Here is an 18,704-nt window from a genome sequence, read left to right as displayed (position 1 = left end):
ACAACATGAATCGCTCATGTAACTAAGGTAACAAACACATTTGAACTCTAATTGATCTTTCTCCAGCACCCCACCCCTCGGAAAAAAAAAGAAAGAAAGAAAATGTTTAATCAATAAGAGGTCATATAAGACACGATCTAAGAGGTGTGGGTATAGTCGATTGCGTTACGAAAGACTGTGGGGTAGCCTATGTCAAGAGCTACGTACCGGTAACATTTTCAAAACAATGTTTCATTTTAATTCATGGAATAAAGTGCAACACGTCACTGCTGCTCTGTTCTCTAATGGTTGTCTATCTAGTATTTATTACCAAACCAAACGCATAAATACAAACAGAAAATGCAATACTATTGGTCAGATTACGTTATAATGACGTCATAATAAGGGGAAGCAAAGTGGGAATAACCTAAAATAGTTATTATGTGTATTAAATACAGAGAAGACGTATTTCTATTTTTATTTACAATTTGTAAAGATATTGGTCAGTAAATAAAACAGCAATATGGCCTACTCACCAATAGTGAACAATGTCGTCTGCTCACAGTTTGAAATTATAGTTTATATACAGATGATTAGTTTATCCTATTAACCGCTATATTTGATTAGGCCTACTGTTATGTTCATATATCTCTACTGACTGGAGATCCAGTTTGTATTGTATGTAGAATAAATAAAAAATTGAGAAATAATATAATTTCAATTACGCGAGTAGGTGTCATTTTTCACTTTTGCTGAATGTTGCTGTGTTGTTTATATCTTGATCAATGCATTAAAAAGTTGCACATAGTATAATACAAAACGTGTAGCTGTTTTGCTAGTTGTTATTGCGACAAGTTTATAAAGTTAAATGTGGTTGGTCTGTGTCAAGAGTTTATTGAATGATTAATTATATAAATTATAACATATCTGTTTAATCTAGATGACCACTTTTTTTTCTTCTTTTTTTGAGGCGACGTTAGGATGTCGCTGTTTTTAGACATCGTGTTTTCAAGGCTTGAAATTACATTTGTAAAATGTGATGCTCTTTTATTTTTCTAAAAATGTTTTATATCTGTCTTGGAAGCCGATACTGCAAATTGAGAAGCAGTTGTAAATATCTTGTACTGGTGTACTGGTGTACTTTACATGGACACCAATCAACGTGAATCATGTCAAGTTACAGGTCAGTCACGCCAACAGAACGAACCTGGATAAAGCTGAACACGTGGCTCCAGTAAAGTGATTCATTCAAGCTCTGTGGCGGCAAGTTGCTGTGTACTTACAAGGTCAGCTGGTGAGTTCTGCAAACAATCACTAGCTATACAAAACAATTATCCAAACCGTATTGAATGACTGATCAGATGGTAAACAATCCCAACTTCAGTCTTAGTTGTTCTACATGGACACTGGTGAGGTACAAGCAGACATCGAAAGTACCGATACTATTACTGGAACCAATTCTCGATTATCTGATGTAGGAGCGTTCATCGCAGGTAGTACAACGATGACCATGGAAGGTCCCCTGTGCGAAGATATCTTTAACATGGGTAGATATCTAGTGAATGGAGAGGATATTTCGGAGCTCCATTCCCTTTGTCTGATGTCCGGCAAGTCTGTTCAGGAATACAAGATCGAGTTGCACGATATCTACTTCAAGACACGTAAGCTCAAATTAACAGTTTACCTATTTTCACACATAATAAGTTATTTGAAAAGTCTAACGCTTTGTATTTCTTCAATAAAACTTCACACACCTGCCTGGAACCATTGGGTTGCTTTTTATTTTGTAAATAACAGAGGAGAGGTTTTCAATAGGTTTGGCAAACTGCCTGAATATATTCAGTATAACGTTTTTGACATTTCAATCTAAGGTTAAGAAAGGCCTAGCCGAGAATAAATTGCAACAGAATTTTATTTTTGTTGTAATGTATTCTCAAAGCCATTCTAGACAACATATTAAAAATGTACATTGATGTAGGTGGTGGAAAGGGACTTAATTTGCATAAATGCAATATGGTCGCCACATGTATATTTTTCAACAGTATACACATATATGTATGCTGAAACAGGATATATTTAGTAACTGATGTTTTAATTGCATTGTATTTTGTCTGTAATAACTTACTTGATGACTTAGAAATATCTCCACTAATTTTTAATTTACATTTTTTTTTTTTCGAGATGGCTGCCAACATTCCCATTGAAATAACAGTTCTTTAAAATTCCGAAGTGATCCGAGATCTTAATAATCTTGCAACATCATTAATTTTTGTTTTACCATACTCTCAAAGCCATCCTTGACAACATATAAAAAACTGTACATTTATGTAAGTTGGTGAAACTGACTAATTTACATAAATTAAAATGACCGTTATAAGGCATATGTTACAATAGTATACACTTGTATGTGTACCAGTACAAGATATATTTAGTAAAGGATATTTTAAATGATTGTATTTAGTCCATAATAACTTACTTAATAACTTATAAAGACCTCTCTTTATTTATAATTTAAGATGGTTTTTATTTTTCAAGATGGCCACCAAAATTCCCATTGAAATAACAGTTCCTTAAAATTTAAAATGATCTGAGATTTGGTAATCTTGCAACAATTTATTTTTGTTATATTGTACTCTCAATACCATCCTAGACAACATATCAAAAAGGTAATTTGATGTAAGCGAGGGTAAGTGACTAATTTGCATAATTAAATATGACCGCCATATAGCATATTTTTAAATAGTAAACACATGCATGTGTGCTGAAACGAGATATTTTTAGTAAATGTTGTTTTGTCTTTAATAATCTACATAATGACTTAGAAACACTTCCATTAATTTATATATTAAGATGGCTTTTATTTTTCAAGATGGCCGCCAACATTAACACTGACATAACAGTTCTTCCATAGTGATCTGAGATCTCCTAATCTGTATCATTTGTGTTTTAAAAACAAAGTAAAGTAGTATGTCACATTGTAGATTAATGAGTTGCACATATATCATGGTCTTACAGTTAAAAAATTAGCCTATCTTCTGAAGACAAAACTGAAATTTGTGCATCTAATTCATTTCCATTTCTTACATGCAACCATCTATTATTTGCGAACTTCCTTCCATGTGCACCATTGTGTCATAGTCTATTTTGCCAGTGCTCCAATAGGTATTTGAAATTACACATCAATGACAGGGCGAAACCTATTTGCCCTGAAATGGGTTTCACCATTTTTACATAAGGACTATATGTAGCATAAAATAACACAAATGTGGAGACTCCAATCACCAAGTCACCCTACCTTTACTCTGGATCATTCAGCAAATTATTAGTTTCATACATATGTAGTATAAGGCAATTAATACACCTGAAGCAGACTCGAAAAAGTCAATAGATCAGAAAAATTTGCCTCCTCCAAAATCAATTTAAAAAAAAAAAAAAGTTCTGGCAAAATCCCTAATCAAGTAAACTCAATACAACCTGCTTGACAAATATGGAAATTGTCGTTTATAGATGGACCTGATCCATATCCATCAAAAATTGTTTATGTGTAACATTGCACATTTCACATTCCTGGGGTACTGCCTCATCATACACTTGTCCAACAAACCAAATCTGAATGACAATAACAGTTTCAAAATAACATCGCACAAGGCATTACTTCAGATTATATTTTGGCAAGGTTGTGACAGTTCCCATGATTGCCACTTCCCAGGACAAGACATCCTTCCTACGCTGTCTTTAAGAAGAATGCAGACTACAGAAACGTCGTAAATAAAAAAAGTCCACCATATTTGTGTTTATTGACCAGAAGTGCCATAAAAATGACAGGGCATAATTATCTAATGTAGGCTTAATATATAATTTATGTAATTTTTGTAATTAAATAATTAGTTTATATTTACAGGCTTTCTTTGACAATATTAGTAACACTAACAAAAGTACATTGTTTGTATATACCTACATTTACGTGCGATTTTGAGGAATACTGGTATCCATATTGAACAAAAGCGGCCATCTTGAATTTTATTTTTCATCTATATATCTCTGAATGAATTTTAATGAATATGTGTGAATATATTTAAGCCATAGCATGGCTGTGTTGGGGAGGTTAGTTCTTTTTGTCGTGAAATTTTTACACTCAGAGTTGCTTTTTGTGGAATTATAATTTTTCCTTCCATGGCAAATTGTTCAGGGATAATTGTTTTGTAATTTTTAGTTTGAAAAACATTGTTCATGTCTGAAATTGTGGCAACCTTTAACTTTAATTCTAACTTTCCATGTTCCATTATGCCATGGTAAATAATCTTCTCAAAATCACCCGACTGGACTGGACAGTAGTAGCATATATATTGAGTGTCCGCCATTGTGCTCTTGCGAAATACAAACAAAAATGATGTCTCATATAAATTAAATATAAATAATCTAATTATTACAGTATATATTTATGTCATTCTATAATATATTTTTACAGAAGATATTTTGATATTTTAAAGCTGGTCATAATAAATTCAAAATCTAACAACCTATACAATTTTTTTTACCTAATATCAAAACAACCTATACAACATTATTTTAACAACCTATACAGACGTCGATTGTTAAACAACGTAGAATTTAATTAATTAAAAATATGTTTCATGTTTATTGTAGGGTTTGTGTAAATGTTCTTGACACTAAACAGAATTGATTTTGTTTCTGTACACGTTTGAAAAAGTTTTAGCAAAAAATAAATAAGTTTATCGTGATTTCATTCGCAATGTTTCGGTCTTCTTAATGTAGTCTCGATGACTGAACACATACAAATACAATAAATAACAGCTGTATTTATGCAATACGTTGATAAAATCATTTGACAAAGTATAGACATCAAGAAATCGTAACTAGCATCAAATATTAAGGAAACCATTGTAAAAGCAATATTCTTACTACCTACCTTTGACGTGTTCCGAACGTACAACCCGATGTCTTGCTTGGCTGTAATTCCACATCCGATGCAAAACAATAAATATACAAATCCGTTTCTCTACAGTGAATATAATCTATACTCTATAGACATAGCAGGTGTCACTATATAATTATTGTTACTAAATATTCTGTCAATAGAAAATGCTATAGAAATGTTTTAATACATTCCAGCCTTTTATTTCCATGCTGATTGTTGAATATTTTCAGAATTGTTTTTTTTAAAGAGACTGTATGTGAATGTATTCTGAAAATAATAACGTGTTGCATGTTCTGGTGTATGTTTAAAAAGACTGTTAACCATGTAACACAAATATTCGGTCAGGCATGACTGTTTGAAGCAAACTATAATACACGCAGTTAACCGCGTAACACTAGTTGATGATAGGTGAACGATAATTTATAAATATAAATATTATGTTAAAGGCTACAGAAATAAGTAAGTCCGGTTAATAATGCTATTTATTACATACCTGTGAGAGATAACCGAGTTTAACAAAATCGTACGTCACATTGTGAGATACCGTTTTCCTTGACAAAGCTGGGGTATAAACGCTAACGCGATTGGCCAACAGCATGGTCTAATTAACGAGCTACTCTCGATTCACTAATGTCAAAACCGTTATTAGCTCGGCCATTTTTCTTTTGACCGACCGTTCAAAATTGAGCCCAAATTCCTCAATCAAAATTGCGCACCTTTTCTCTTTGGCATATTAACTACTCCATTCAAAATTCCATACCACCACCACCACCCTCCCCCCGCCTGTTACCGACCTTGGTCGGGCTGTTGGTGCTCCCTTGCACCTGCCAGTGCATACGGTGTATACATTTCTTATTGAAAGCAGTACTGAGTTCAGCCAGACCGAGCAGAAAAACACCCAGCAAACATTTTAGTTTTAAAAGCTCCGTCGAATAAATTATTTGTGAAATCGAAATCTGGGTCATTAACCTCGATTGTGGGCGGGGCCTATGCTGACACTCCCAACACCATCGGCTCGGAATGTTTACTTATGTTTGATGAATTTTAAGCAATAATTATAGGTAAGTAATAAATAAAATACTACACTCCTTTCAATTTAATACAATTTTTATGAACTCGTGCATTAGAAAATGGTATTAAACTAAAAGTCGTGTAGTATTCTCTATATATACACCTAAATGTTTAGCTCAGTCGACTGAGGTGTTTGCGTCGCAGGATGGAACCACGTCGGTGGACCCATTCAAATGATTGGGGTTTTTCCGTTCCAACCAGTGCACCACAACTAGTATATTAAAGGCTGTCGTATGTGCTTTACTGTTTGTGACAAACTGCATATAAAAGATCCCGTGTTGCTAACGGAAAAGATGTAGCAGGTTTCCTCTGAACACTAATTGTCAGAATTACCAAATATTTGACATCCAGTAGCCCATGATTAACTAATCAATGTGCTCTAGTGGTGTTGTTAAACAAAAACCTTAAGACTTAATTAAGCACCGCCCAGTTTTGATCATATGACTCTATTTCGCAAGTAATTCTGAACCAAAACACTTCAATTTACACTGTGCGTTCAGAGGATATTAAACATGATAGACCGCAAGTAGGCTAACAAAGTCAATACTTCAATATTTAATGTATTTTAGTGAAGAAGACACAAACTATAAATAAGCATTAATATGTATGGTAATAAACTATGAAGCTGAAATCACACTGGTATGGTTGTTATGAGTAATTTATTCAAGCTATCTCGGTAAAAACCCAGTAATTATAGAAAATGTACAAATTATCCGCATCTGGTACAATCCCCGCTATAAATCACGCTGGTCATACGGATAAAGCCATTGCGGTTGGGTAAAAATACGCCGCGGTCTTCAGAGCTTACACGCTACTAACGGAGGTAAGAGTAAATTGTTGATTTCAAGAAAATCTCTCATATTTGTGTTAAAATACGTTTGAAGATCTAATCACAGTATATTTCCTCTTGTGCATCTATAATATCAAGATAAAGAATGTGGTATTTGAAACGTGAGAAGCTATTACTTAAAAAGACAAAACTCAACGTTTTCCCAAGAGAAGGTGAAAGCATTTTGATTAAAATGTTTTGCGGTTACACATTTTATAGAGTAAATAATTTTGCGGTTAAAGGAATCCTAAAGCAAGGCTTTTGGAATGGTATGCATATTCAACGATATATAATGCACATTATTGCTTAATATCAACAAGTATAATCTTATAGTTAATTAATAAAACGGTTAATGTGACGGCTATATATATATTTTTCAACACAAAATAAACTACCACTGTCAAAGTGTTGAAATAACTATATTATGTTTAGTCCGTACATTAACCCACATACTGATATGATAATGGGTTGTTTTCTTAGTTTAATCGGCCCTTTCTTTCCGTGGCCTGCACATGTGATAGAACAGAACAGCACAGAACAGAACTTTATTTCTCCCAGGCCGTTACACAACGGCATATGGGGAATATGAAATAACAATATTTGACAGTGACAAGATGGGTTTTACAGGAGATAAATATATATATATGTGTATACAGTACAATGCATATATGCTATAAATTCACAATGTAATATGCAATGGTATTAACACAGCTATGTATGGTGTTGGAATAATCACCATACTACACATGCACAAAAATATACGCAAACACTCATACATATATACGTATACACATACACGTGCATACATATACATACACACACATACATATACATATACGTACATATACGCATACACACGTGCATATATACACACACATCCATATACACACACACACACACACACACACACACACATATTCGTAAACAAATAGATAATGGCAATAATGGATAGTGTATATATTTTCATCTGTACACAGCTGTAGTTTTAGGGTTTATGGAATTTGGCAATAAATTCTTTTTATTAATTTGCATAGTTTCTATTTCAGCATACTGGGTTTAATATAATAGTATGGTTTTAACAATGAGTGACGTAAAATTTACGAAAAATGTGCAGGTGAAATAAATAGTGAAATTCATCTCCTGTCATTTGTATTACATAAGGTACATGTTCTGTGTTCCACTGGGGTGTTGTTCCAGCGCCCTCTTTCAATAGGCATATAATGGTTGGAGGTTCTAAATTTTTGCAAAGTAGTCCAGGACTTTTGTGGTAATAGGATAAGATATTTCTCTAAACTAAGATGATTGTTGAATATTTTCAGAATTGTTTTTTTTAAAGAGACTGTATGTGAATGTATTCTGAAAATAATAACGTGTTGCATGTTCTGGTGTATGTTTAAAAAGACTGTTAACCATGTAACACAAATATTCGGTCAGGCATGACTGTTTGAAGCAAACTATAATACACGCAGTTAACCGCGTAACACTAGTTGATGATAGGTGAACGATAATTTATAAATATAAATATTATGTTAAAGGCTACAGAAATAAGTAAGTCCGGTTAATAATGCTATTTATTACATACCTGTGAGAGATAACCGAGTTTAACAAAATCGTACGTCACATTGTGAGATACCGTTTTCCTTGACAAAGCTGGGGTATAAACGCTAACGCGATTGGCCAACAGCATGGTCTAATTAACGAGCTACTCTCGATTCACTAATGTCAAAACCGTTATTAGCTCGGCCATTTTCCTTTTGACCGACCGTTCAAAATTGAGCCCAAATTCCTCAATCAAAATTGCGCACCTTTTCTCTTTGGCATATTAACTACTCCATTCAAAATTCCATACCACCACCACCACCCTCCCCCCGCCTGTTACCGACCTTGGTCGGGCTGTTGGTGCTCCCTTGCACCTGCCAGTGCATGCGGTGTATACATTTCTTATTGAAAGCAGTACTGAGTTCAGCCAGACCGAGCAGAAAAACACCCAGCAAACATTTTAGTTTTAAAAGCTCCGTCGAATAAATTATTTGTGAAATCGAAATCTGGGTCATTAACCTCGATTGTGGGCGGGGCCTATGCTGACACTCCCAACACCATCGGCTCGGAATGTTTACTTATGTTTGATGAATTTTAAGCAATAATTATAGGTAAGTAATAAATAAAATACTACACTCCTTTCAATTTAATACAATTTTTATGAACTCGTGCATTAGAAAATGGTATTAAACTAAAAGTCGTGTAGTATTCTCTATATATACACCTAAATGTTTAGCTCAGTCGACTGAGGTGTTTGCGTCGCAGGATGGAACCACGTCGGTGGACCCATTCAAATGATTGGGGTTTTTCCGTTCCAACCAGTGCACCACAACTAGTATATTAAAGGCTGTCGTATGTGCTTTACTGTTTGTGACAAACTGCATATAAAAGATCCCGTGTTGCTAACGGAAAAGATGTAGCAGGTTTCCTCTGAACACTAATTGTCAGAATTACCAAATATTTGACATCCAGTAGCCCATGATTAACTAATCAATGTGCTCTAGTGGTGTTGTTAAACAAAAACCTTAAGACTTAATTAAGCACCGCCCAGTTTTGATCATATGACTCTATTTCGCAAGTAATTCTGAACCAAAACACTTCAATTTACACTGTGCGTTCAGAGGATATTAAACATGATAGACCGCAAGTAGGCTAACAAAGTCAATACTTCAATATTTAATGTATTTTAGTGAAAGAAGACACAAACTATAAATAAGCATTAATATGTATGGTAATAAACTATGAAGCTGAAATCACACTGGTATGGTGTTTATGAGTAATTTATTCAAGCTATCTCGGTAAAAACCCCAGTAATTATAGAAAATGTACAAATTATCCGCATCTGGTACAATCCCCGCTATAAATCACGCTGGTCATACGGATAAAGCCATTGCGGTTGGGTAAAAATACGCCGCGGTCTTCAGAGCTTACACGCTACTAACGGAGGTAAGAGTAAATTGTTGATTTCAAGAAAATCTCTCATATTTGTGTTAAAATACGTTTGAAGATCTAATCACAGTATATTTCCTCTTGTGCATCTATAATATCAAGATAAAGAATGTGGTATTTGAAACGTGAGAAGCTATTACTTAAAAAGACAAAACTCAACGTTTTCCCAAGAGAAGGTGAAAGCATTTTGATTAAAATGTTTTGCGGTTACACATTTTATAGAGTAAATAATTTTGCGGTTAAAGGAATCCTAAAGCAAGGCTTTTGGAATGGTATGCATATTCAACGATATATAATGCACATTATTGCTTAATATCAACAAGTATAATCTTATAGTTAATTAATAAAACGGTTAATGTGACGGCTATATATATTATTTTTCAACACAAAATAAACTACCACTGTCAAAGTGTTGAAATAACTATATTATGTTTAGTCCGTACATTAACCCACATACTGATATGATAATGGGTTGTTTTCTTAGTTAATCGGCCCTTTCTTTCCGTGGCCTGCACATGTGATAGAACAGAACAGCACAGAACAGAACTTTATTTCTCCCAGGCCGTTACACAACGGCATATGGGGAATATGAAATAACAATATTTGACAGTGACAAGATGGGTTTTACAGGAGATAAATATATATATATGTGTATACAGTACAATGCATATATGCTATAAATTCACAATGTAATATGCAATGGTATTAACACAGCTATGTATGGTGTGGAATAATCACCATACTACACATGCACAAAAATATACGCAAACACTCATACATATATACGTATACACATACACGTGCATACATATACATACACACACATACATATACATATACGTACATATACGCATACACACGTGCATATATACACACACATCCATACACACACACACACACACACACACACACACACACATATTCGTAAACAAATAGATAATGGCAATAATGGATAGTGTATATATTTTCATCTGTACACAGCTGTAGTTTTAGGGTTTATGGAATTTGGCAATAAATTCTTTTTATTAATTTGCATAGTTTCTATTTCAGCATACTGGGTTTAATATAATAGTATGGTTTTAACAATGAGTGACGTAAATTTACGAAAAATGTGCAGGTGAATAAATAGTGAAATTCATCTCCTGTCATTTGTATTACATAAGGTACATGTTCTGTGTTCCACTTGGGTGTTGTTCCAGCGCCCTCTTTCAATAGGCATATAATGGTTGGAGGTTCTAAATTTTTGCAAAGTAGTCCAGGACTTTTGTGGTAATAGGATAAGATATTTCTCTAAACTAAGATTTTCTTTAAATATAGCGTACGTTTTACCTCTTGGTGATGTAGATATACCACTATTCCATTGTTGTAGATATTGATCATCTTGTCTTAGCTTTACGTGGTCAAGAAGCAGCTTTATAGAAGAAAAGTTCTGTGTCAACCAAATATCGGTCATACCCAAGTTATTGAATACAACTTCCACATCTTCCATCCATTTATAGTTATATTCATTTAGAATTGAGTCGTGTGACATTAATTCGTGCAGCAGAAATGATGATTTCATTCGTTTACCTGATTCCTGATTGGCAGGTGTATTTTTGATTGGTAACCAGACGAGCCAATTAATTGAAGCTGTCTGTTTTGCCCAAAAATATACATTTTGTAGGCATACATACATATTTATATATAAAATAATATAATGTGCACACTGCGGGGAATGGTATGTAGCATCGGGTTGCAATCGATAAAATTCTATAGTAAATGGGTAATGCATGCATAGCAATAATATATAATAATAACATATGTCATGTATCAGTGTTGTCTGTTCTATGCGTGGTAGCAGTTTTCAAATATTTACACAATTTAATTAGCTGTTTTGAATTGTCGCTGGACAGTAGTTGCGTTAATTTAAATGTTGATTGTTTATTGTAATAAAAAGGTTTAACATATTCATCTCTTATGTTACTGAAGAAAGGACACACTAGAACAAAGTGATATTCGTCTTCTACTACATTCATATTACACAGACGACAAATTCTATTATTCCTGTCAATATTGTGGTATCTGCCCGTTTCTATAAAGAGATTATGGGAAGATAATCTATATTTACTCAAAATATGTTTGTATTTAAAGGCAATAAGTTTCTGCAGATAAGGTTGTAAGCAATAATTATTAACAACGAATTTGTATAACAGACATTTTGGATACATAGATTGGATAAATTGATAGTGATATAAATGTATTGTGATTTTCTACATTTTGATTATACCATATGTGACCAAAACCATTAGTGAGAAGCAGGTCTCTTATATGACTAACCCAGTTAACAGAACGTGGTTTTCTTATGCACTCGTCATATATGTCGCCATTAGTAATATAACCTTTAATCAAGAAATAAGACGTTTACGTAACCATATGAATCGAGCTATATTTAAGCAAGACGCAAATGTGCTTCAGACACACATCTCACATGCATGCTTATATATTTCTATGCTGTAACACATACCTTAGAACATAACATGTGTTAATGGTTACACGCATTATGCGTTAGTTACACGTACGTATGAATGGTAACATGCCTTATATACACAGATGTCACTTGTTAATGGTTACACGCCTGATGCGTTAGTTACATGCACGTATAATGGTAACATGCCTTATATACACAGATGTCACTTGTTAATGGTTACACGCCTGATGCGTTAGTTACATGCACGTATAATGGAAACATGCCTTATATACACAGATGTTATTTATTATCTATTCATACTACTTATTATTACAATGAATAAGCATTTATTATTACATTTCATTGCAAATGTAATATTTCTATTTGTTAGTCAAAACGTATGTATTGCAATGTAGACACACACATCTGATTCCGCAATAAAGACGATATACGCTCGATTCATTCTCTCTTCATTTTATAACTAGGCTGACTCCAGTTGCTCCCTACTACATCCCCTAGAGTAGTTATTACAAACAAAGGTAACCCGAAAAACAAGACGGTTACAGTATGTTCTGCTTGCCTTTTTACAAGTACATGTACATTCATTTATACCATACGGTTTTCTTAATAACATGAATATATGTGCGTGATCAGAGTGAATATTAAAATCTCCAACATAAAAATCGTGTGTAACATCTAGAGAATATTTATCTACAATACAGTAGTCTATTACACTAGTGCCGTTTTTATCATAGAATGTGATTTTCCCAGTTCAATCACTAGCTGACCGGCCGTTTAATATTCTAACACCAGACGCTATGCACAGGTTTAAGATAGATCTTCCTAAGGTGTTTACTTCCATGTCTTCGGAGTTTCTTTTATAATATATATCGCTTTCATAATCAACATGCTTTGGTACACAGCCGATATCATCAAAACGTGTGTTATAATTTCTATAAAATCACTCTCGTGGCCGACACGACCGTTAAAATCACCCATTAGTATAACGTGCCCCTGATCTTTAAAATATTCAACATTTTCTTCCAGCACTTGGAATAAGTCACAATCATACACTGAATAAAATTCACTTCGATCTGGGGGTAAATATACAAAACAAATATAAGTGTCTACATTGTCAACAAACAGAGATTTATTACATCTTATCCAAATTATACTATCATGTTCTATGTTCAAAATTTTAATTTTATCATTTAAATATTCTTTATATAGTAATACCAATCCGCCACCTCTACATCTCTTCCTTGGCACTTCTACACTGTTATAGCCTTCAAGGCTTAGTTTGGTATTAATATTCAACCAGCATTCAGAAAAAAACACGATATCACTGTTATCAAATAATTTAACAAAGTCTGCGTTCTTGATTTTGTCGGCTGCACCACGTTGAATATTCCATGAACATATTTTTAAAACATCATACTTTGTGGATACACCACCCCCCGCACTGTCCTATTCTGCGCTATCGTTCGATCTGTGTGGAGGGGGGTTGTCCGATGTTGGCGTAGAGGGGTTCGCGGGCGTTTCGAAGCAGGTCTATGATTATGTTCCTTGGGCTCACCACGCCTTCTAGAGCGTGCACTGTTACTGTTAGGCTTTACTTGTACGACATCCCGGTAAGATCGCGGGTCAGCTTGGGGTGGGTCAGATTCTTCATACAGCTTGCCTTCAACAAAAAGCCTGTCTCGCACCATTCACGTTTTATCTCCAGCTTGCCTGGCTCTCTTAGCAACCGGATACAGGTTTTTACAACGGTCCTCTATCGTTTGTCTTTTAATCTGTAGGCCCTGTCTCTCACCAAGACTAGATCGTTATTGTACAAGAAGCGTGCAACAATAGGTCAGGGGTTACCGTTACGACGCCTTCCAAATCTATGTACATTCTCAAAGTCCACATCGCGGTCAATTTCTAGTTCATCATAGATGAAGTCTCGCAATATTTGTTCCGTGTTTTCGTTACTGTTTTCAGCCAAACCAGAGAAAATTAAATTGTATTTCATGGATCTGCATTGTAGATCTGTTATAGCGGCTTTAAGTTCTTCGCGATCTTTGTGCAGTGATTCAATGTTTTCTCTTATTGACTTGTTGTCTTTAACGGTAGAGGCGAAGGAACTCCTAACCTCTGCAATGTCATTTTTGTTTTGGTCGCATGATTGTTTAACAGTATCGTACAGGTCGCTCATACCTTGAACATTCCTTTCCAGTTCTTTGTTGAAGTTTTCAATCTTTTTCACATCAGCTTCAAGTATGCTAATCTTGCATATTATTGTTTTTAGAGAAAACTGCACATCATCGATTTTCTTAACATAACTTTCAATATGTGAGAGACTTGATTCCATTTTAGTCATCAGTTCCTCTAGGTATTCCATGGAAAACTTACCAACATTGTCACTTTCACCATACATGACCTCGCGCGTTTCGTTAAGAGTTTGGGATACACTTGTGGCCATATTGTTTATTTATATAAACCGTAGTCCAGATATAGCTTACTGCCTCACCTGTATTCACGCGCGCACTGTGAACACTGATAAGAGGTATGCATGACTGGAGTCATAAGGGAAGTCATCCGGATACTCATTTCGACATATATTTTAACATGTTCAGCAATATACAATCTAATTAAAATTAGCTCCACTATTACATGTGGATTTAACAGCAGCCAGTTGGAGCTCATGTCCATCAATCAAAACCTTACTTGCAGAATCATGCCAGTGATTTGAAAATAATTTGAAAACATTGCGAATTATCCTGAGGGTATACGATATGTTTCATGTGAATTACGAATGCCTTATTTAGACCAGTAGAACTAATTTTAATCAGATTGCTAACAACACTGCGTAGTCACCAATGCTCAGGTAACATTTTGTCTGTAAATAATAATTTAAACATTGACCAATCACACTTCGCCTTTTATAACGTTATTTGGGAGCATACAAATTTTAAAAATATCGGGAGAGTCTATTTTAGTGGCCGCAGTACAGCGAACCATATCAATACGTACGTGATGGGTTATCAGTCTTCAATTTTACATTAAAATTTATTTATTTATTTATAAAAAAAACTAACTAAATCAGTCTTCAGTTTTACATTACAAATTATTTATTATATAAAATAAAACATGTTTTAAGGCATTCGTAATTCACACGAAACATGTATACCCTCAGGATAATTCGGAATGTTTTCAAATTATTTTTAAATCACTGGCATGATTCTGCAAGTAAGGTTTTGATTGGTGGACATGAGCTCCAACTGGCTGCTGTTAGATCCACATGTAATAGTGGAGCTAATTTTAATTAGATTGAGCAATATAGCGCTTACATAGATATCTAAATATTAAAGCTGTAGGACAATTTAGATTTCATGATTTCTGGTTAAAACAATATATGCAGATATAATGTTGTTTCTGTTAAATGTTCTGTAGCTCGAGCAAGCTGACCACCATTAGCCGTTCTGCAGAACGCCACGGTTGTTCGCGTTTAGTCTCTACATGTCCGAGCCTGTCCTAGCAGCACTGGAAGATTGACCGCCCCACTCTAAGAAGAAATGGGAAGCGGGGTCGGCCTCTACTACTCTTTTTCTAGACTTTGCCTTGCTTTATAGTGATACCATCTCGTATCCTCCGGAGTCTGGCCCGTCCGCACCACTATACCAAACCATGACGACTGGACTATACCCTAGTCTGATACTCTCTCTCGTTCAGACGGATCCGGCTTCTCAAGATCTGTATTTCAGCACAGCACTACACCTTCAACGTCTATCGACTGTCAATCTAGGGGTTTTCTTGACGGGATGCAACCCATCTTGTTCCTTTAAGCTGTGCACCCAAACGGCCTTAACGAGGCCACTCGCGTGGACATATCGATCGGACTTTAAACTTTTAGATCTGCGTTCAAAATTTTATGTTGAAATTACTTCTTTTTTTTAAATATTATTAAATAGTCCGATCCTCTCTTCTTGCTCTTATTTAATTTTGGACTGTCCTTCTAAAATGCTCCAAATTATATAAATATTCGGCCGAGCAGTCAATTCTTTTTATTTTTGGCTTGTAACCTTTTTATTTTTTTAATTTATTCTATTAACTATTTTACTAATTGCTATTTTCAAAATTCTGCCCATTTTCACCCCCCCCCCCCCCCCCCCCCCATCCCGAGTCATGCCACCGATCTTATTGGAGGTCGGGACTCGGGATGGGCGTGTTCGAAACCCTAGTGGTATATGGGCACGTTAAACTAGTTATCACCATCATCATTAGCCGGCTACTCCGTTCGACACATATTTCGACACATATTTCACAAAAATGGCACGTTTTGTAATCATCAGCAATATATCTCTTACATAGTTATCAATGTCTTGCAAATCCACAATCCTTAGAATTTAAACATCTCGGATTAAAACAATATGTTTATCGTTGTTTTTGTTAAATATTCAGGAGCTCCGAGAAAGCTGACCACCATTGCCGCTCATGCGCACAACTCGCAAAAATACATACCGGTATTGTGTAATATTATTTGTCGCCCCTAAAATGGTAATGGACATGGTTTATTGCTGTAAATAGTTCTGTAAAACTATCAGTTAAGTAGACTTTCCTCTTCTAAAATCACAGAACTGACCAATTACGTAGTCCCAATGAGAAGAAAATTATCACTTGGGTATCGTAGGCTGTCGTTTTTGCTCCAGCGTAGCATACCAATAGGCCTAATAGTGTACATTTTTCCTTTGGATTATTTAACAGAGAAATATACTATAACCCCATTTCGTTCCGTTAATGCAACTTGAAATACATTTAGTTAAATAATTTATTATATTATCACGTCATTTATGTTGTTTTACAAGTCAGGTTGATCAAAGAGAAGCACCTTGTCGTAAATTACTACTTTTGTTTACACTGTGCATACAGCAGTTGGTCTGGAGCTGACGTCACTTCGCCCCAAGCCAGAGTAGCGGACGCTTCAAAAAGAAAAGAAATGGCTGCCCCCAGTTAGCAGGAATAATCACATTTTTTATTAGCACTAAAATTACGGGTTTTTCATTTGTGAAAGTGTCAGTATGTGTTGGTGGTCCGGGTTTGCATCTTTCCAAAACATAAGGCTCATGTTTTAGTTTACTCTCCCTTTAAAGGCTAATATTTTTAGTCGTCTTTTCGATGGTATTGTCGGATGCCACCTTAACCATATGCAGGACAGTGTCTTTAAAACTCAAATAAAAATCAGTAATAACAGCTATTTTGAAAAACATATACTCTTAAATTAATCGCACATTATTTTATTCTATGAAAATACACAACCCTCCTATATTTTACTCCTATCCACAAATGATTTTATCCAAAAAGAGACCAAATGATTTGGTTTGAATTAATATTGCGTCTGTTTCCATATCAGACAACCGCTTGTAATTTTCAGTATATATTATTAAATAATTCATAATTTTAGTCGTATAACAGGTATTACTTCTTGTAGCTTCAAATGTAAGAAAACGGAAAAAACCTACTTCAATGTTATTAAAAATATATCATTGTGCAAATATAATATTTGTTTGCGGACTTAATACCACTGGAATCACTTCCATATTTTACACACTTATTTAATTATATTTCGTTTCAAATCACCAATAAACCTGAAAGGACAAACTCAGAAATCTGTAGGAAATTAACAATTGTAACTTACCTGTCGGGCTTCCCCAAGTTGGCGCAATAACCGCAGCGTATTTCATCCAACCGCTATGACTTTATGCGTATGACCAGCGTGTAAATGGTGTTATGCAAGCCTCAATGCCAGAATGGAGATTGCATTCGATATCAACTACAAATGTATTTTCTCGGTTTAACTGACCACAAATGCATGTTAAGTAGGACATATCATTTATTGCATAGCATTTGTAAAAACAACAACAAAAGGTAATGTCTCTCAACAGCAGCCTCGTAGACTGACCTAAAACGATCGCTATTACTGGCGTAAATTCTTCTCGCATACAACTTTACTTCCTATCTGTCAAAGGGTGAATTAAACAAAGTCACGTGGTGCGAGTTGAGAGCAATATCACATTACCCTTTGTCTCTTGGATACAGGTTTTATAACAGCAGAAAAGTAGAAAGAAAGAAAGAAATGTTTTATTTAACGACGCACCCAACACATTATTTTACGGTTATATGGCGTCAGACATATTGTTACGGACCACACAGATTTTGAGAGGAAACCCGCTGTCGCCACTACATGGGCTACTCTTCCGATTAGCAGCAAGGGATCTTTTATTTGCGCTTCCCACAGGCAGGATAGCACAAACCATGGCCTTTGTTGAACCAGTTATGGATCACTGGTCGGTGCAAGTGGTTTACACCTACCCATTGAGCCTTGCGGAGCACTCACTCAGGGTTTGGAGTCGGTATCTGGATTAAAAATCCCATGCCTCGACTGGGATCCGAACCCAGTATCTACCAGCCTG

The 18,704-nt window shown here is 35.0% G+C and overlaps 1 protein-coding gene across 4 annotated transcripts in view; it reads right to left on the bottom strand.

Annotated features, from left to right (window-relative positions):
- Positions 1 to 18,704, bottom strand: part of LOC121384808 (glutathione gamma-glutamylcysteinyltransferase-like) — a 118,853-nt gene that overhangs the window by 2,443 nt on the left and 97,706 nt on the right. The window contains exon 1 of one of the 4 annotated variants that reach the window (XM_041515396.1): positions 1,187 to 1,740. The exons of 1 other annotated variant lie outside the window; for it this stretch is intronic. The gene's annotated coding sequence lies outside the window, so the exon portion shown is untranslated. Of the gene's footprint in view, positions 1 to 207; positions 1,148 to 1,186; positions 1,741 to 18,704 lie in introns of those variants that run through there. 2 more of the 4 variants (XM_041515398.1, XM_041515399.1) reach the window with 2 other exon arrangements.

The sequence above is a fragment of the Gigantopelta aegis genome, chromosome 10 (genome assembly GCF_016097555.1).
Source record: "Gigantopelta aegis isolate Gae_Host chromosome 10, Gae_host_genome, whole genome shotgun sequence".
NCBI lineage: Eukaryota > Metazoa > Mollusca > Gastropoda > Neomphalida > Peltospiridae > Gigantopelta > Gigantopelta aegis.
The sequence above is the reverse complement of the archived record's forward strand: the minus strand, read 5'-3'. Positions and strand labels throughout refer to the sequence as shown.